The sequence below is a fragment of the Pseudochaenichthys georgianus genome, chromosome 16 (genome assembly GCF_902827115.2).
Source record: "Pseudochaenichthys georgianus chromosome 16, fPseGeo1.2, whole genome shotgun sequence".
Classification (NCBI taxonomy): Eukaryota; Metazoa; Chordata; class Actinopteri; order Perciformes; family Channichthyidae; genus Pseudochaenichthys; species Pseudochaenichthys georgianus.
This window is the reverse complement of record NC_047518.2, coordinates 24,752,873-24,774,123: the sequence shown is the minus strand read 5'-3', so window position 1 is coordinate 24,774,123 and position 21,251 is coordinate 24,752,873. Positions and strand designations below refer to the sequence as shown.

General features: G+C 41.5%; 1 long non-coding RNA gene across 1 annotated transcript; it reads left to right on the top strand.

The window, feature by feature from the left end:
- Nucleotides 1–460: 460 nt before the first annotated feature.
- Nucleotides 461–20,692, top strand: LOC117461455 (uncharacterized). Its single transcript, XR_004553699.2, has 5 exons — nt 461–880; nt 9,939–9,990; nt 18,145–18,183; nt 18,299–18,369; nt 20,043–20,692. It is a non-coding gene; the product is annotated as an uncharacterized lncRNA (long non-coding RNA).
- The last annotated feature ends 559 nt before the right edge of the window (nt 20,693–21,251 follow it).

Here is a 21,251-nt window from a genome sequence, read left to right as displayed (position 1 = left end):
CCAGCAAAGGGGAAGTACACCGAGAAAGAAAAGCACTCTCTGAGTTCAAGTGCACAAGCTTAAAGACACAGCTGGCTTGAACAAAGGGGAATATGACAAGGGGAAAGCAGTCGTGGAAAAGCAGAATAATGACCTATTGACAAGGCTGTTTTGTGCCTGGAGACAGTGTAGGGATCATTTCACAAAAAAAGGGGGGACGGCGGTGGTTAGAAAGAAAATGTGAACAGGAAAACAGACGTATACTCCTATACCCTCCCACCTTTTTTTCAATCTCTGTCCCTCCCTCTCTCCTCGCACGCACGCACACACACACACACACACACACACACACACACACACACACACACACACACACACACACACACACACACACACACACACACACACACACACACACACACACACACACACACACACACACACACACACACACACACACACACACACACACACACAGATACACACGATGACTGATGCCTTCTCCCTCCTTCTCTCGCATTCTCCGTTTCTAACCTCTCTGCACCACTGAGACTTTTGTGTGTTTGTCCTCCCCTATAGCACACGGTGGAACTGGTTCTGCACACCTCCAGCACAACGTTGAGACAAAAAGTACAAATATTGTACTTTTCCTCACGCAGTTCATATCCTTTGTCCACAAGGCATGTTTTCTCTTCAAAGTCCTGAGCGTGGAGGGGTGAAAAAAAGAGAAATGGTGTCCGAGGAAGAGGAGACGAGGCAACAGTGGATCAAATGTGACCAGACTGGAGTGAAATAGAGATGCATCGCTGCAAGTCAGGAGGGAAAGCACTAACTCCAGAGTGGGGAAGAGGGGAGGGAGAGGAGGAATCAAGTTGGGATCGGGAAAGAACCGCGGGAAAAGGTGAGAAAAAAAAAAGCTCTGACCTCTTCAACATAAGCTTTAATTCTTCTAAATTGTTTTATTTCAATCTTGAGCTTCTTTAGAAGGAAAGTTATCTTGAAGACAGATTATTTCTGTCTTGTTTTCGCTGTCAGTCTCTTGATTTCTATGTCCGACTTTGCTATGCTTTCTTTTAGTTTGTGTACCTAAAGTCATTTTCCTTCCTTCCCCTCCCTCTGGAACCTTTTCCCCGTCTCCATGCTTCTCTCTTAACTTAACCATGCCTTTCATCTCATGTATTCTGTTGATATAGTTTGTGTTTATCGGCCGAAATGGCTCCGAAAGACCTGGCTGGTTTAGGGCCCAGTATAGTGAGGACGAAGGGGAAGGAAGAGCTGGGTTAGAGAACTCACTTTATGGCATTATTGTGTGTTCATCACTGTCTTTGTCTATCATTTACTGTGTTTTTAGTATTCTGCCAGGCAGGGAATGTGTTGGGCTAGCTTTGGTTCTTAGTTTCAGCTGATAAGAAGCTCTTGAAAAGATGACGGAGTATTTGAATTATTTGGCTCCATCATCCTCCCTACTCTGTAATTGTCACGTCCTACCCTCTACTTCCCATAACTGTTTGTTTTCTCACTATTTGTGATTGAACTATTTGTCTCGCAGATTCCACTAATACTTAACTTTCCCGTTTAATGACCTTAAACGATGAGCTCTCATCCTTACCTCCTGGATGCTCTCAGCCTTGTCTCCATTGTTTTATAGAGAAGTTACCGTTACCCCTGCATGTGCACTCAAGCACCTGTGATATATTCTCAGTCAATGCATGCTCTTAACAAGCCTTTTCCATCTCCATGGAGACCTTATATAAGCTTTAAGTCTCTGTATCCGTGACTGTATGCACCCCAAACTCACTAATGCACCCAGTTATCTCTCGGCCAGGGTGCGCCATTTGGCCGAGGGCAGAAATAGTGTTTCTGTGATCGGTTTATCGGAGGGTGACTGCGGGATGATGGTAGTCTTGATGTGTCTGAATGCAGGTTAAACTCAAGGGCTTAATACTGGAAGTAAAGTCTCTGCCAGCCGACTTTGATGATTGGTGGTTGGTGGTTGAGCAAAAGGCCGGCTAGTACAGAAGGACAGTCAAACAAACATGTTTTTATTTAGCTTGAAGTAGTTAAGACGATTGAGCCGTGCAATTAATGTGCCATGGTTAAAAACAAAGATGATCAGTTGCTCATTCATGTGAAGAGAAGACCGTTCAATCTTAAGTCTAGAAGTTAAAGATGAACTTGGGTAATGAAGTCATGGTGAGTACATTTCATGTACGTCATTAACTCATAACATCACTTATTCATTACTGATGTAATTCACGAAGAGCTACTCCTCCTCTGTCTCTATGGAGAGATATGCTTACAAAAGAAAATGTAGGGCTGGTAAAGAAATCAGATCTCAATTGAATTTTAAGACCATTTTGGACACAAACAACAAATGGAACAGAGGTAATGTGCTTTTTTCATTATCTTCTGTCAATCTGTAAAATCGTTTTTCTTGATTAAATTATTGAAATGCTTTTTTGTTAAGCCAACATTCAGAATGCAGAGGTATTACCTACAATTATCACAACAAACTATAAGCAAATATTTATTTTAGAAGCAGTTACCTGGGAATTGAAAGAATTGTATTGTATCTATTTATAAATGTTCTGTTTAAATTAAGCTTTAAATGTATGTCAATTGACTAATTGCTTTAAATTGAACAGACCAACATACATGCAGGACAAAAAAAAGTTACTTTTTACTGGTTGTACGCTTGGTTTAAAAAGTCTCAGTTCAGGGCTTTCCTTTGTCGGTCGCAGGCACTCGAGGTCTGTATTGTTCGTGCCCTTCAGCCCCTGGCCACTCAGGCCTCACCTCCCCTGCTGGCGCGCAGGGCAGGTTGGCGGCAGCCTCTGAGCTGCAGGTGCTACATTTTTAACCGACCACCATATTTCGGGCCTCATCCCGACTGAACGCATCGGGTTCTGTCCTAAGGAGAACCGTACATTAAGCTTTAGTATTATTGAATAATACAGTATATTGTGTTAATTATCAGCACTGAACAGAATGATAAAAATAACATATCATGATTACATTTTTGGTGCTATCGTCCAACACTACCGCATACTGACCTTCATGAATTAGCGAGTAGTGCGATGTTATCCAGCAGTGGGAGCTTGCTGTGTTCCTTAAGACTTCACAACTTGATGTGCAGTGACTTCAGTAATGTATGCACTGTGCTCGTCTAACTCAGCAGTTTAAAGACTGGAATTACTTTCTTGTGTCAAACCACTTAGAAAGTAACTTTTTAAATGTTGAGTTTTGTGGTGTTAAATCATTAAACCTATAGTACAGGTGCTGATGCTTGTCTTGGAGATAGCCCGCTAATAGCCTGCATATTGTTCTGATCCCCGATTATTTAAATGTACAAGTACCTTTTTTAAATATGTGGGTTGTGCATATTTCATAAATCAAATATTGATCTTTATTGAATACTTTTTTTAAGAAACAATATTAAAACAGAGAATAGGAAACTGTTGTGACATTAAGACATTATATCATATTGCTCAAAGTATAGAGACATTCAGGACATTTCCAAAGCACAGCTTCTCCTAACAATACGGAAATAATGGATTACCCTCGCTTATTGTACTGACAATGAATGTATCGGTTATTTAAAGCCTCTTCAACTTGAGCCATCCACTTACTGATCCCAGCACATCTAAACTTTAGAGTGCAGAGGAAGCCATTAATGTGTTTCACTTTCACTTCATAAAACATAACTCGGCCGTCGCTATCAATTATGTAGCTCTGGTGTGAAAGAGACGCTGAAAGGGTCACACACGCCAGGCAGGGTCCGGCGTGGAGGGAAGCACCGCACCATGTGACTCACGCTCTCTGACGGTCTGGGTGAGAGCTGTTCCCCAAAGACTCAGTGTTCCGGTTGCATCAGTGTTTGTGGGCCTTCTCCAGGACATGAGATGGGGCTGGAGCTGAAAGAGTTCCATCTGGAAACACATAGGGGTTTTCTAATTTATAAGCTAAAATCAAATGTATGCGCCGCACATAGTACAAAGTTTAAATCTCTGACTGATGTGAAGATATGGTACTTATTTTCCATTTGTAGGAGATTCATATCTTATATGTTATTATTCTCAGGTCCTCGGCCACGTTATTGTTGATTATTGTGTGAGATAGCTGTTGCGTTTGTCTCTGTTGAGGTGATGAAGTTTATACGTTTTGTCATGTTGCTTTTACTACACAATTTACCAATAACTTAAAAAACTGGTTTATCTTGAGAAGATTGATCTATAAATATGCATATTTTTTTCAACGGTACATATATTTAAAATTGGCTCCACCTTGACCAAATACATTAACATGCTCCTATCATGTTAATAGTTGAAATACAAATCTACTATGCAATATATAATATTATAACAAAAAGGACATTCTGCATAATATAATTTACTTTTAATACTTCTATGATGTTTTTTGTTACAAATACTTTCAAGACTAGCTACATCTTGAAAGTAGGACCTATTTGTTTTTTAAGTCAAATATTTCAACTTTTACTAAATGACATGATCTAAATACTTCTACTACTTTTCACTGATATTTCTGGTATCAGCATAGACTGATGGTCAGCCAAGTAGCAAAAAAAGTAATATGTTTGTTTGAGATTGTTTAAAAAAAGTCACCATTAGACAGGTTGTCCAACAGACTATCTGTCTCTCCTGTGACAAACTACTGTCAATTAAAGGCCAAAAATACTCCAAATGTCTTCCAAAAAAAATAAAATTGTATTTTTATTTCCTCCAATATTAGTTGCGTGGCATCTTTAACTTTAAGAATTTCCCAAACTTTTTTGTACTGACCTTTGAATGGTTTCTAAAAATAATTGTGCATATTTTTTAACGCTAAATACAACATTAATGTCCAAATATTTCTCTCAGATAAGATTATTGTTAATAATTGCATGCATTTTATAGCTACAGTATATTCATTGATAATGTAAATATCTGCATCTGATCTGTGGGCTGCAGAATTGCAATAGACTCATGAATTATTTTGAATCTTAATAATGTTCTCTCCCCGCAGTCAACAATGACCATGATTTAAAAGCAAATCCTGAACTTCGATAGAAACCAAGAGCACTTGATTCAGCAAAGCTCCATTGCTTAGATATGTTGCCTTTCCTCATCCTCAGGAGTTTTTCTGTATAAAGAAATGGTCAGACTGCTTGGTTGTTAATCATGAGTGAAGTTTGCCTACGTCTCGATTTCTTGGCACTCATACAGAGATTACCACTCCTTAGCATTTGGTGAGGACCATGTTTGCAGTGTAGCTGTAGCACCTTGAATATTTGTGTCTGCCCTTCACTTCACTGTTAGAATACATCAGTTGATATCAATGAATAGTTTCCTCACGGAGGGCCCAGGTGGCTGGCTCGTGCATTCAGACGGAGGCCGAGGTGGTGAGGTGGGGGTTAATATTTGCAGGCTGTAGGAATGTGTTTGGAGTCAGCAGTGAGAATTCCTCAGTTCTGCATTAGTAGGTCTCAGCGTTGCCTCAAACCTCACCAAACTATCTCGTTCCCCTCTTTTCCCCTCTTCCCCCATGTCTGTCACTTCGTCTTCCTCTACACGTGATCTCCGTCTTTATCGCTACGTTTCTTCCTTCTGTCTCTTTCTTTTAAGTCCTGTCTCACCATCTCCCTCTCCTCTCGGGCTCTTTAGAGTTCTCTGAGACATCTTAAGAGCCTCAGGAGTTGGGGGTTGGGTAAAGAGCGAGAGATAGTGCATCTGTGTGTGAGTGTGATAATTCTAGCACAGCTCTCTCTCTACTGCTTGCATCATGTCCTTCGCAGTACGTCTGTCATTTAAGATTTATGGAGCAGCTTCCAGGAGGAATGGGCTTTGTTGATGTAATCATGCATTGTCGATGCATAACTTCTCATGAGGTAGTTCCACTTTGGACCAGGAAATAGTCACCAGCCATCCACACAAACGAACAGTTATTCAGTGTCATTTCAGATGTCACTTAGCTGTCTTGCTCCGATTAAATTGAGACAAGAATCAGAGACCCATCCTTTATTGAAAATATGTCTCAAACAAAGAGAAAGAAAGAAAGTCAATTTAATGATTCAAGAGATTTTTTTTTCTTCGAAATAAACAGGATTTGCTTAGTTTCCAGTAGTTGAATAAGATGATTCATAGCACTCATATCTTTCTGTTAAATATAATGCAACAACATAAGCTAATTAGCTTAGCACAAAGACTGTAAACCAGAAGAAACAGCTAGTTTGACTCTGAAAGAAATATTCTTACCAGCACCCCATTTTCCCATTTATTTATCTTCAGTTCCCACTTGTGTTCTAGTTCATATTTTATTTGATATTTGGTGTCTAGACATGACAATGGTATTCATCTTTGTATTGTTGTTAACATTAGTTATCAACCCTCGGTTCGGACAAAATATATTTGGGTTTTGTACCAAACAAGAAATGTAAACTAATGATGGGCATAGTTTAACATTTTAAAGCTTGAAGAAGTATTGGTAATTAATTGGTGATTATTTCAATACAAAATAAAAAAATCACTATTTGCAGTAGCCCTAAAAAAGTATACAAACAGTTTGACACACAAGAAAAACAAGTTGTTGGAAGTGTCACTACGTCTCTTCTGGCGAAAGCATATACATAATATAATAGCCATAATAATATAGATGCAATGCAGTGGCGCTGGAGGTGTCGGCTGCCTGCTTCGCACAGCGGCACCTTAAAGTGTGCCAGCTCTGGTGTCAGACAGGGAGTGGGAGAGGTGGGTAAGGTGTGAAGAAACAGAGGGAAAAAAGATGAAGGCATAAATAACGAGCTTGTGAAACAGTCTGTGGAAGGAAGAAAGTGCTTGATGCTGGAGCATAAGGAGGAGAATAATAAGGAAAGGTGATGGAGAGGAGGAGGAATCATTTGTGTTTATTGTCTGTCTGCTGAGTGAGTCATTGGAGAATAAACCTTGTGGTTCAGGGTACCAACAGTCACATACAGCAGCTCCTAAGCATAACAATGAATTAGTCTGATTTCTATGATCAACTGGTTGAAGTTAAGTTTTGGTCTATAAACATTTATACGCAAATAAGATATTTCAGCAAGCTTTTGCAAGTCAAAGATGCAGGAGTCAGTAGTGGAAGTAAAACCTGCCGTTGCCGGCTGTTCTTTGGTCAGTGTGGGTCGTCAGGGTCACATCTGTAAGATGAAAGGAGCGGCTGCGGTTGGTTGCTTCCACAGAGGCATGGAAAGGTCAGGAAGTGGCCCCAGCACAAACACCAGACTCATTGTTCAAGTTCAAGGTAACACTGAATGGGGTTTTTCATTCAGTTAGCTGGGCCCTCCGTCCTCTGACAAGTCCCTGTTTTTAAAAGGGTCGTAATTAGAGAAAAACACTGCCTGTGGCAACGTTGGTTTTGTGCAGTTATAAATGAAAACTAATTAGGTCAATTTTATTTATTTAATTAGGGGTTTGGTGTGGGTTGAGCACAGCATTGCTGTCTGGGTTAAATAATTAGCTGCAAGGTATATTTTTATATCACATTCATATGGTTCCTGACATGCTGCCGGTGCTCAGATGTGTCCAGTCTCTGTCCTCAGACAATGAACAAGGTCACAGCCAAAGGGTCAGATGTCAGGGCAGCATTTCCCCTCCTCCACCTCTAGCTGCCTCCCTCCCTCCCTCCCTCCCGCTTTCTCTGTTGTGTCTGTTCCGTCGTCAGCTCCTCATTAACTTCTCACAGGGGATTTCCTGTTCGCCTCCTTCCCTCCCCTGTGACTGTTCAAGCTGAACAGTTAGCTTAGCTCTTTTTAAAAAACATGAATATTTTAATCTTTCACGCTCATTGCGCTGAATATGCAAACTAACTGGCTAAAAGTTGTAAGTACACACTGGGAACATTAAAAGGTAGGCGATGCACGACTAAACTGGCTGCAGTGTAATTGATGACTTTGTGCTCTCATTGAGTACGTACACACATACACATAATTCAGAGTCTGACTCACCCCTTTTACAGAAAGTCAATACAAATACAGGAATGATTAATCAGTCCCTCCGTGGCCCCTCCCTCTCTGCTCCCCACCTTCCACTCTCTCTTCTCAACCCCGCTCACCCTCTCTCAGCTTAGTATTGATCTGAATGCATTTGCTTCCCATTTATCCGTCAGCCCCCCTCCCCATCACGTAAACACTGCCACTGCATCGAGCGGTCACAAAGAACCTTTTACACAGGAGTGTCTCCTGTGCACACGGAACTACACACTTTGAGGCGCATGCATGTGCAGCAACAGCACAGCAGCGTGCGCGCCATCTGAGACTCTGATGGGTATTACACTCAGCTGCATGGCATGGGGGGTTTTGGGCGTACAAATTAGGATCCTTTCAAAGTGCATGTGCATTATGTGTGTGTGTATGTGTTTGTATGTTGTACACACATTAGCTTAAACACAAGGTGGCATTCTCAAAGGTTTAGCTGACAGCTCATTGGACCCCCCCTGCTTACCCCCTTAGCATTCTGGTTGGTGGCACACAGGTTGCCATGACACCAGACTGTTTTGTCTGCCCTTTGACCTCTTTAAGGGGTGCTGTGGTCAATCAGGCATGTGAGGGGCAAATAGAAGGGAGGAAAGGGAGGGGGGATGCATTTCCTCTGTAAAAATGAGGTCCAAAAGGTTCTATACATCCGTTTTTGTACAGAGCAGAAGGTGGGGAGCCTCTGAGGGGCTCGCAGTGAAACAAAGACACATGTGCACGGACAGACATGGCAGCGCTCTGCAAGGGTAAATGAACTAGGCTGGAGCTCCCAGGGGGGGGGAGTTATTATGCTCATTGTGCAGTCGGCCTGCTGAAGCTGTTTGGCTGCTTCTTTTGAAGTTATATTTATCAAACTGGAGCAGGAGGCTTAGTTCTCCAGGCTGGTGCATCGCTTTGTTCACACTGCAGGACGCATGTGTGTCTGCATTGAGATTGCTTTCAGATATCAAGATTGAAACACCCTCACATGTTTATCCAGACAATCGCAAACAGAAAGAAAAAAGCATGAAACATAATTGATGTTCTGTGTGCTGCCGGTAATGTCCAACCCTGATAACTTCAACCAGTGAAGCACTACAATTATATTGTCCAAAATAGTAATCCTCTGTAATAGCAGAAAGCAAGTGTGCTCACAATAAGCAATTAACTTGTGTTAATATCCAAACATTTATCAAGTAGTACTCAGGAAGCAAAGCGAAACGTTACATTTGACTTTTAAAATAGGCTAGTTATTGTGTAATTCACTCTGTGTGTGAATGAATTTTCACAAAAGTTAGAAATAGAATCATCTTCGTGGTATATTTTATGTGACCTTCATTTCCTATCTTATTGTGAATGCACCCTTTTGATTCTTTCTAAAAAGTGTATGTATTGAGTGAGGACCTCAGTTCTGCCTATAGTCATTTCATTACTCATATCCTTTTAAATTCCTTTTAAATTAAATACTGAAATGAATGAATGTCCACATGACGAATAGAGCAACAAACCTGAATCTCTTTGCTGTGTTTGTCTGACTTTGTAGATGACATGCTGTCTGAGATGAATGAGATTTAAAGACTCAAATATAGCAGGACGAAACACTATATATTTTTATATTTGAAAAATGTGCGCTAAAGTGACTGTGTGTGTTATACTTTGGAGCTGTTGTCTAAGGCTGCTCACGAGTAAATCGGTAGCTTTTCATGGTCTTGTCCGGTGACACTTCAGCTGTTGCAGAGATTGAACCTGTGACCTCTTGGTTAAACAGTCTTTCTACTCACATGGCCAGCTTCTCTCCCTCTAACCTCTGTGTGTGTGTGTGTGTGTGTGTGTGTGTGTGTGTGTGTGTGTGTGTGTGTGTGTGTGTGTGTGTGTGTGTGTGTGTGTGTGTGTGTGTGAGTGTGTGTGTGTGTGTGTGTGTGTGTGTGTGTGTGTGTGTGTGTGTGTGTGTGTGTGTGTGTGTGTGTGTGTGTTTCAGTCTGCCTAATATCTGAGGAGAGCTGACACACTGACAAGGCACTGATCTCAAGGTAACTATAGTTCCTTTACATTACACATTTTACTTATCCATCAATCAACCAGTTATACATTTACATTCATCTGTTCTCCTAACCCTCAATCAATCTATCTGACTTTTCCCCCGGGTCCTGGTTTCACCATGGTTATTCCTACATTCACACTTTTCAATTTACAAGGGAAATTATGGCTTAGATAATGGGGGCTCTACGTTATCAGAAGAAATATGAAATCACGTTGTTGATATTCAGTAGAATAGGGTGAACATTTTTTTAAAACTACATGTAAATGTTAGTGCAGATTGAGTATTTGAAGGTCTGTAACAAGAAAAGTCATAGGTGGCTTCAATTTTTTTTATTTTTTGGTCGACCAAATAGCTCACCCCCAAAACTCATTCTTTATCTCTAGATCTCAAATTATTTTCTGGAAGACAAAGGACAAGGCCTGCAAAAATGCACTTACACACACATGTTGTTGACTAATGTAGTCTTTGAGCCTTTATAGATTTGGATTAAAATTATACATATGCCTTTCGTGAAAAGGGAATTGTTTTGTCCTTGAATTATTTGGCAATAAATGACACGGGGTAATGGAAAGTTATGTAATCATGATTATCCAAGAATTCAGGAATGCTTTTCCACAGTCAGTTAAATAATGAAAGATTATTATCCCGCCACTTTGATGCTCTGGCTGACCAGATGATAAAATCCCAAACTGATTTATGACTTGCCTAAAAAGGTCGGCCAATGGTTCTCTGTTGCTTTATTTGGCATTACAGGCAGAACCATTTTACAGATCTACACACACACACACACACACACACACACACACACACACACACACACACACACACACACACACACACACACACACACACACACACACACACACACACACACACACACACACACACACACACACACCTTCAGCACTTTAAAACCTGAGATAAATTCCTCCATAGTGCATTTGATTCAAAACTTTTAAAAGGGCGGGGCTACGAAAAGGCCAGACGCACACCAATCCCAGCCTGCGTGGATTGACAGCTGTGCCATGGCAACAGTTTGGCTAGTTGCCAGGATGTTAGGGTTGCCAGGCAAAGTGTTCCCATGGCAACATTCATTTAGCGATCTTGTAATGTGAAGCTGGCGTCAACCAAAGCAGATTAGTGTAGGATAGAGTATTGCTCTCACCTGCATATTGCAGCAGATCAAAGTGTTTCTCTCTTAGATTACACACATCCACATTATGGAGATGCTCCCTTATTGAAAGATGTGTTACTCCCAATTAAATGCAGTGATCGAGGTCGTGCACAGATACTTGATGAGACTGGGCTTTGACATACTGAAAATCAGCTCATATTTTACATTCAGCCTGGAGAAATATGTTCCATCTTTTCCCTGAGTTACATCATGTTTTTAATTTGATTACATACAGAATGAAAGCATTGAAGGTCAAATGTCTTGTTGCGTTGTCAAGTGGATTTCTTGCATGTCTTTTAAGGATTGTAACCCTTAAGTGTTCTCCCATTGTTTGTCACTTCATGTGAATGATGATCAAGTAGGAGAGGAATTTTGAACTTCAACAAGCGAGATCGCCCCATTTATAAATCACCCCAGACGTTTGTTATGCTGGAGTGGGCTTTCACTGTTTAGACACTCAGACAGTCCCGCTTAAGGGTGGAGTTCGAAAGATATAGGGAGGGAGAAGGATAGCTGACTTTGCCACACTTACACTGCATTTCTGCGTGATGTGATTCTGATAATATTGCAGGCGCTGGGTATAAAGTAGAGGTCTCTTTCGGGAAGAAAAAAGGCAGGCCGGCATGTGTGGGTCGAGCAGAAATGTCTGGGGTTTGAAAACGGGATGGTCAAAAGGGAAATGTAGACCCATGAGGGCTGAATAGAGGAGAGGTTGAGTGAGGAGAGGAGAGGAGAGGAGAGGAGAGGAGAGGAGAGGAGAGGAGGGCACTTTGGGACAGGGAAGAGAAAGGGATGGGAGCAGTAGACGGAGGAGGAATAGGACACTAAACGCATACCGGGAAAAAAAGGAGGTTGAGAAAATAGGAAACCAATTCACCTGGCAATATTTTAGAAAGTAACACAAGCATGTTGCCTAATGGCTATCTCAAGGATTCAAGGCTTTTATTGTCATTGGTCCATAGCTACAGTGTAGTTTTGTCGATGGAAATGTTAGGTCACAGGCTCCTCCAACAGTGCAACACAATAAAACAGATAGAACAGTGCAAGTAAATACAGATAGAATAGAAATAGTGCAATAAGAGTCTATATGCAAGTAATTGAAATATATCTAGTTTTTCTCCATGTCCGTTTGTTCTCATTGACATCCATAGCCATGCACAGTTTCACACGATGTCTGCAGAAAGAGAGGTGCGGTCTGAGATCTGCACTGTATTGTAATGATCCTTTGTTGGAAGATGGATTCCTTAAATCCCACATGCCAGACAGTGTTTTCATACAGGCAGCAGGGAGACCCAGCAGAGCTCCCACATACTGCTCTCTTTCGTCAGTGAAGGTGAAAGATGTTTATACTTCACAATGTTGATAGCATTTGTTAAAGTATTTCTGTTTTTGTTAAGGGTCTGCGTAAACTCTTTAAGTGGCATTTAAGTAGCACATCATCTTGCCCCAGTTATGTCTGAATCTCTGCTCAGGGTAACGCAACACTCACGGCTTGTAGCTGTTGGAATGTAGCATTGTGCCAGTAGACGTGGTATTGCAGAGTGCAACAACTACGACTCCTGCAGCGAGGATCCGCAGAGCGAAAGAAGTTTCAGTTTAAGGCTTGTTGTTTGTTTGTTTCACTCGGCGTGACATGAAGGATATTCCATTTGGCAGTGGAGCAGAAGTCACCCAGATGTAGACATCGCAGCTGACAGCAGACTTGAGGGTGATGACAGTGTTACAGCATGCAGATGGCATCGAACTGCTTTTAGCGAGAATCAGACAGCTGATGTGGACGAAAAGCAGCAGTATGTGCAAAGCCAAACAATATGGTTTAATTGTGAGTGGGACATTATAACAGCTGCTGATTTAGGAGAGGAGAAGATTTGAGTTTTGCTCTCTAGGATGTCATTTGATTAGAGATTGTTGTAACATCCTGTACATAACAATGAGAGAACATAGCACAGATAGGAAGAACAATAGACGAGTGAGAGGGAGTTTGCACAGTGACCAGTAGAGGGCAACAACTCCTAAGCAATGGTTAGAAATACTATGAATGAACATGTGAAATTAAGCCTTTGTAGTAATCACACCTGCATGTGAGGCTAAGATGTGTGGACATGTCTGTTCCAATGTTCCCGATTGCAGACTGCTTTTGACAGAGATACGTGTGTCTCTTATTTTGTCCCAAGGCGTCTCACACCTTCCTCCAGCACATGTGTTTATTGCAGCTGTCTCATCTTTGTCCTACACCAATATCTATCTGCAGATATGCAATTGAGACTCTTAGAGCGTGTGTATATGTCTGCTCTACATAACTTACCTCCAGGCTTGCGTGCAGTCTTTAACCTGAGCTCCTTCACTGCAGCCGTCCCTGTTACATCATGGCCATTGCAGCAACACTCAGTATAGCTTCACTCAACCCAGTACTGTGTGCAGATTTGTAACAGTAATTGCATCTCTTCAGGCAAAGTGACCCTTCTTTTCCGCTTAAGTGCTCAACAAATGTCCATTTTGTCTACCTTAACCACACACACAAATATTTTATGTCTGAGGATTTCAAATTCCTTGCTTAGATTGAAATAATAAAAAAACAGCATGAAGTCAAACATGCACAAAAGAAAACTTAAGGTGTCAATCACTATTTAATCTGTACATCTCTCTAAATGACATCTAGACAACATATATTTGAGAATGTTGCATGCACAAAACAGTAGTGAGGTATGAAGCAATCAGCTGACAGGTAGACAGGAGCCAGACGGGTGTGTTCCTAGAGTAAATGTACACAGACACCTTCGTCCCGCTGCTGAGGATCTTGCTTGGAGAGCAGCTCTACAGTCTGTGCTCTGCAGTGTGAGGTAGTTGGTTGTATGGTTTCGCATAATAAACAGCACGGAGATAACTCTACAACCTTCTAGCTTTCCCTGCGGAGTCACTCCTTGCCACGTCTAATGTGCCACCAGCAGAGAGGTAAGTATGTTGTTACTCCGCCAGAGAATCTTATAGTGCTTAATGACATGATTTGTGCTTTGCAACTGTGTAAAACGTCTGTCCTCTGAAGGTCTCATCAGACACTCTCCCCTTCAGGAAAGTCCTCTTGCAGTCTTTGTACTTCCCTATGAGCCTCGTCTCGTTGTGTGTGCAATATTGGTAGCACTGGACATGTTTGTCAGGAGGTCCACCTGCTGCTTGACAGGAAATCAGTAGTTCCTACTGCAGCAAAAACCTTTTAAGGGAAGAAGCTGAACCTCCGTTTCTTTCCACAACTCTACTTTGAGGTACTGTAGAATTAGTAGCGTGGGGAGGTTATTATCTTTTTTTAATTTTCATATTAATAATGTTATTAACTAGACCCTTACAAATATAGGTATTGGCTATTGTTTAGGAAATAGCTGCAAAATAAGCCCTGATATAGAGACAATGTTTTTTTTCCTCTGCTTGCTGACAAACTGACTTGAAACCAAAATATATCAATATTAATAACGAAGAATGAAATAATAAATAAATCCGGGATGACAAAAAGTTGACTTCTCCCACTTTAAAATAAAAAGAACAATGATAACTCTCCCTCTTTACTACTATCCTTGTTCCCTTCAATCCTTTCAAGTCTCACACTCTTCATATGCATTTAACACATCCTCGCTATGAAGACCATAGACTCCCTGCCTGTAATCCATGTATGGATGTACTGTAGGTTACAACAGGTAGAGGAGCCGGATGTTATAATTGTACACTTTTGATAATATTATACTTCTATGTTAACACTTCTTGCTGTCCTCTGCATCCATGCCAGCACACACTATCACACACATTTCCCTAGTTTCATTACCCTCCTCCCACTCCTCCCTTCCCCTCAGTGTGTCGGACTGGTGGTCGAGACAGCAGCCATCTGCACTGCGTTTTAGCCGGCTCTCCTCCCCTCCTGGAAAAAAGGGAGCATATATCAGAATTGTGCTGATTCGGCACTGTCAGTCTAAGCGTTCTTTATCATCCCCAGCACAATGCTGCTCTTCTGCCAGAAGAGACAGCTGAACATCTGACAGTTGTAAGGTGTGTGGGGCAAGGATTATGAGTCTGGGAGGAAGAGCTATCTGCCCTGCCTCATCCTCACTCCCTTCCTCTCATACAACGTGGCAACGATTGGCTCATTTTATATTGTGGCAGATGCTGCACACTGTCCATATGTGTGAGCAGATTGATAAACAAACATATTACCATATATCCACGTGCACATATGCTACTCTGAATCTCTGTCACGGTGGGAATCATCCCACTTCCTGTTCTTCCTTGAAACACCCTTAAAATGTAATCTTATTCAAAGCCCTTTGCGCACAAACACTACTTATGAGAACAGGTGTGATGAGGGTGATTGTTCTGCCAAAACGATGCCGTCTCAGATCTCTGGGGACTGTGAGGGAGAACTGGAGCATCCTAAAACAGACGAGGCAGACACCATCCCAGACTGATGATGTCATCCCTGTGAAGCACTCCCAGTGCTTTGTCTCTCAGTGGCACTGCAGAGTGCAGACACACTCTCACACACACACACACACACACACACACACACACACACACACACACACACACACACACACACACACACACACACACACACACACTCGTACACTCACAACCCCGGGGACACACACCTGCCTGTGACATTCTGCATTTGTCCCTCAGGTTGGGACACTGCTAATGCCATCGAGTTGCTTTTTCTCGTTGTTTTAAGTCCAATTGTTGTCTAAATCGCCTCTGCTCAGAAAGCCGTGCTGTAAAGTAGAATTATTGCGTGTGGATAGACCATATGGAGAGTCTCCTCCGCTCTCATCACTTTTTTGTAAATATAGAGGAATTTGTCTTGGGCGACATTAATGCACGGTCTGATGGGATATATGTGAAGCGCAAGCACCTAATGCACAGCGGCACATATGGAGTGCAAAGGGACAGTGCGGAAGAACATGCAGCACACATATCACAGCAGATACTGTAAACACATTCAGCATGTTGTTTCTATGCAAATGTAGGTGGCATGGCATTACAGAAAGATTGAGTCCACGGAGGAGGATGCAAAGAGTCCTGTAGTGCATCACAGCTGTGAATAAGAAGGTTTTACCGAATAGGATCGAAGAAGGAAATACATTCAGCTGTACTGTGTCTACAGTGCCTGCTGCTCTTTTGACACAGACTATAGGCAATGTTGGTATATCCTGAATATTCATGAGTTATAATGAATGTATAGGGTAGTGTTATTATTCTAACCTACATTTGGATCCTCGTCTTGCATATTTATGAAACAAACGCCTCTTTGGAAAGCTTCTGAACGAAGGTGAAGACGAGTTTGTTTCGATCGATTCCCATCATGCGTAGTTTGTCAGTTCTGGCTTTCCTGTGAGGGGGCTTTTCAAATTCTCAGTAAATGCCAGGAGATCGATGTGCTTACTTGTCCCTGTATTTTTTCTCAATTTAATGCCTTCAAATATGTTCTAGGAGTGGGTGTTAACGAGCAATCCATCACAGAGATGTTATGAAAGGCCTCAGTCACTGCTCACTCCTTCAGGCCACAACCAATGTCTTCCTTTGTCGGTTTATCTTTATTGTCTCTACATGTGTGACACATTGGTGATACTTTCTGTTGTACAACACGGTCAGAACACTTTAGGGCCATTAATGATGCTTACACTTCAAGTGTATTATTTATGCTCCATCTCGCTGAACAGACAGCCAATCAGTGGCTCTAAATTAGATTTACTTTCATTTCTGAATTTCCCTCAGGGCCGTATGATTCTGTTATACAACGAACACAACTGCAATGCTCTGTCCTCTCCATGAGCAGCACACATGATGGAATCAAACTGCTTTTAGACATGAGAACTGACAGAAATGTAAATGCCTAAAAATACTAACTTTAGCCATTTATTATTTTAATGCATGCAGTTTAATCTTTCTCACTGTTTCATGGGTTTAAACAGCCTTGGTTGTACCAAACAGCGAACAATGCATCATCGTCCGCCTCTGATGTTAAGCTTTGTAATTAAAACACATTCTTGTAATTGGCTCTGCTTTTCCACTTTGGGTTTATTTAGTGCGTTTGATCAGTCTAGCTGCAATTTACAGTTGTGTTGGAGCAACACCGTAAATCCTGTAATCAGTGTGATGATGGTATGATTGCTGTTCACACAGGAGGAGGCAGGAATGTCAGGCTCGCAGGTTCACGAGACTCCTGGGCTTCATATTTTCTCTCTATTCTCATCCTATTAGAGATTCTGACCCTCCCCCTCCATCCCCACTTTCTGCTAGCCTCTCCGCCACCCTCCCTCCCTCCCTCCCTCCCTCCCCCCATCGTCTCCCTCTCTCTCACACACACAATGTTCCTCCCTTCAGCAGACACACATACACATGCATGCATGCACTCCCTGCATTCTTGTTCACTTTCTCTTTCCATCGCTCACACGTTCACACACACACACACACACACACACACACACACACACACACACACACACACACACACACACACACACACACACACACACGTAGCTCACAGACTGGAGTGTGTGTGTGTGTGTGTGTGTGTGTGTGTGTGTGTGTGTGTGTGTGTGTGTGTGTGTGTGTGTGTGTGTGTGTGTGTGTGTGTGTGTGTGTGTGTGTGTGTGTGTGTGTGTGTGTATGGGGGGGGTTACTGAGCTAGTAGAGATGTGAGGCTTGAAAAACGTGAGCAAAGAGGGGGAGATGGAAGGATGACGACTAGAGAGTGTAAAAGAGGGAGAGAGGAAGGAACAGAGTAGACTTTGAGGTACAATGAGAGCAAAGGGAGACGTCTCGAGACCGTGAATGCAGCACGGAGGGTAAATGAGTTTTGTGTGAGTGTGTGCATGTGTGTATCATCTGTACGTGTTGGACAGCATGTGCACAGGGAGGTTTGGTGAATGAGCGAGCATGTGAAGAGAGCTCTTTTTACTCTCTCCTTTATTTTCCTCCTCTTTGCAGCTCTGTGCGTTAGTGACGGCAGCCCAACGGAGACACAAGGTGAGCAGCTGTGCAGATGTTGGTGTTAGTTAGTCAGGCAGGTAGGCAGAGACAAATGGAATCAATACTATTGTCTGTAACCTACCTGCCGCTGGCTCTCTGTCTGGCCCCACAGACCATCAGAGAGAGGGAGAGGACACACACACTCACTCTGACTGGGAAGGAAAAGAAGAGGCTGACTAAGAGGTGATTTACTTTCTCTTTTTTTACATTTTCACTCAAAATGTGAGATCAGATTAAGGACTGTATTTATTTATGTAGAGATAACATATATTTGATCTGAAACGTTCTCTTCACTAGTCCTTCACATCCTGTCCTCTTGACTATTACTATTTGTAATGTGTGCATACATGTGTGCCCTGTTTATCTGTTTATATTGATGAATTGTGAATGTCTGTGTCTGCACCGCTGAAAAGCTTTGCAATTAATGCCCAGGCTGCATGCTCTTCGACAGGTTATATATTCGTTTCATATTTGATTCGCAGTTTCTTTTAATTCTGACTTGTATTTAACATGTTCTTTGGAAATCTGAGTTAACAAGATATATGATTGACATTTAACTCAATATAAATACCTTTTCATTTGTTTTACATCTGGCTGGTAAATTAGAAAAATAGCAGCTGTCAGGGAATTGAAATGTTATGACTGGCTGTGTTTTACTATGCTTTTACACCTGCTGCAATAATCATTAATGTGCTTTGTCGTTTGACATGATTAACTCACCTTTTTGCTTTGTTGATACCAACATGAATTGTGTATTTTAAACCAATTAAAAATCAACCTCTACCGCAAACAAAACGCTAATTAATTTTTTTTAAGGTGGAGATATGACAAATGTGTGCAATTCCCTCTGGTCTGATCCGGCTGCCAGGTCTGTCACATGCAGTATTAACTGAGAACAACTGAAAATCACACCTCTGATTCGCAAAATCTTTGAGGCCTGTAGCTCATGAAGTCAACCTGTACTCAAGGTTTATATGTACATGTACTGCGGTTCAATTTGATGCATGATGTGACGCAGGCACCTTGCACCTTTTATTCACATTCACACTGGGGAGTTTTTGCAGAGAAAACACAACATTTGAACTGTCAGAAAATGCAAATCTCTCTCTTCCACGACATATGAACATATTCAGCCTTCCCCAGTCAGCCTGTGTCATTCTGCCTGTCTACCAGAGGGTGGCATATTTCAAAACAATTAATTGTTTTTCTTTTATACCAAAATGTACAAAAAGGTTTGGGATAAATATATATATTTGTCTTTATTAAAAAAGACTACAGTTTGGGTTTCTCTAAAGTGTCATTGTTTCATTTCAATTACTGGAGGTTTCTGTTTTCTATGCTCTCCATGTCCCGGTCTCGTTTCATCTTTACTGGTAAATCTGAGGGCAGACTATTACAAAATAATGACAATAAGTGCAACATTTAGACTGTATAGCTCTGAAAATTCGTCTTCACAGGAACTTTGGAGGTTTCAACCTGCTCAAATATCAATAACTAAAAATGTATACCCACTTTTTATGAAACAAAAGTTGGTCTCGTATATAATTCTACCACCTATGTTTTGTACATACCTATTATGTTGATAATTACAGTCCTCTCAGCTCATTGAGCCCAGTAAAGCTATTACACACTGTAATTTGTGTTCAAAATGACAGTGACATTTAACAGCAGCTTGAAATGAATTCTCCTAACAATGCTGAACCGCTGCATTGCTGAGATTATTTCAGCCTTGAAAAAAAATGGTGTTGCTCTTATTGCTGCACTGTGAGGCGAAGGAATTGTGTGAGTGAAATGAAGACAAATATGCTATTGAACATGTTTACATTGATCTGATCAGTCTTGCTTTCCATCTGCAGCAAACCAGGAGACCAGTCGGTGGCGCAGAATCCAAATGTCAGATGAGGTCATGTCTTTGTCTCGGTGCAGCCACCCTGCGGTTCCTCCTTCAATACTTTTTATCTCTGCGTCCCCTTTTTTGTACTTTTTCTTATTAGACCCTTCCTCCTTTAATTTGTCAGTATGCCCCTCTGTCCCTGAGACCCTTAACCTGTGAGGTCAAAGTAGGTCACAGGTGAGGTCCTCGGGAACAGGGCTGCATTCAGTTTCAACGGCCTACGATTAAGAACATGACGTGATGAAGTATCCGTTTTTCCTTCTCAATGTTCACTCAAACCACATTAAACAGAAGAAAAGCCTCAGAAGCTACAATGTAACGTTTCTTCTGGCTCTGATGTATTTCAGTACCCAGCTGTGTTCTTCATGTTGACTGTTTCAGTATGTTTACCTGTCATGTGATGATCAAGAAGAAGACCCCTCTTGCTGCAGCAGACACTCTCAGGGGGCCGTCCCTATTGGCTGGCTTTGTGTTTGAGCCCTCAATGGGGGCCAATAGAAAGACAGCCAAGGGTTGTGACCCCGCCATTTTTATCGCCTTGTGGAGTTATTTATCATCATGTAAATGTTCTGTACTGGAAACGTTGCTCTGTAATTACCTCTGTATGTTAATAAAATGTGGCAAAAAAAATTGTAATGTGCACATGTTTTCTTGTGAGTGTCGAAAAAGCTCCACAGGTGTTAAATTCAAGGCTTTTATGTGTCATACGTACATAGCTACAGTGTAGTTATGTCGATGAAAATCTTAGGTCACAGGCTCTTCCAACAGTGCAACACAATAAAACAGATACACAGAAAAAATTGTGCAAGTAAATACAAGAAATAGTTCAATAAGAGTTTATATACAAGTGATTGGAATATGATATATTAGATAAATAATTGTAAGTTACAGCCAGATGACAGTTATGGATGTTGTTTCAAAAGTTCAGGTGTGTAATAGTCTTATGGCCTGTGGGATGAAACTCCCTGAGTCTGGTTAAGTCTGCAATATCAAATTACATTGTCTTTGTCTGCAATGAGTTATCTTTGCTAGATCGAGGCCAAATTACCTGAATTTGACATGAAGCACCGGTTATTTAAAAAAGTAAAGAGTGATAAGAGCTTCTTCTTCCACATAAATAGAACATATTTTCTTTTACAACTAAAGTCAACTTTAATGTAAATGTTTCTGT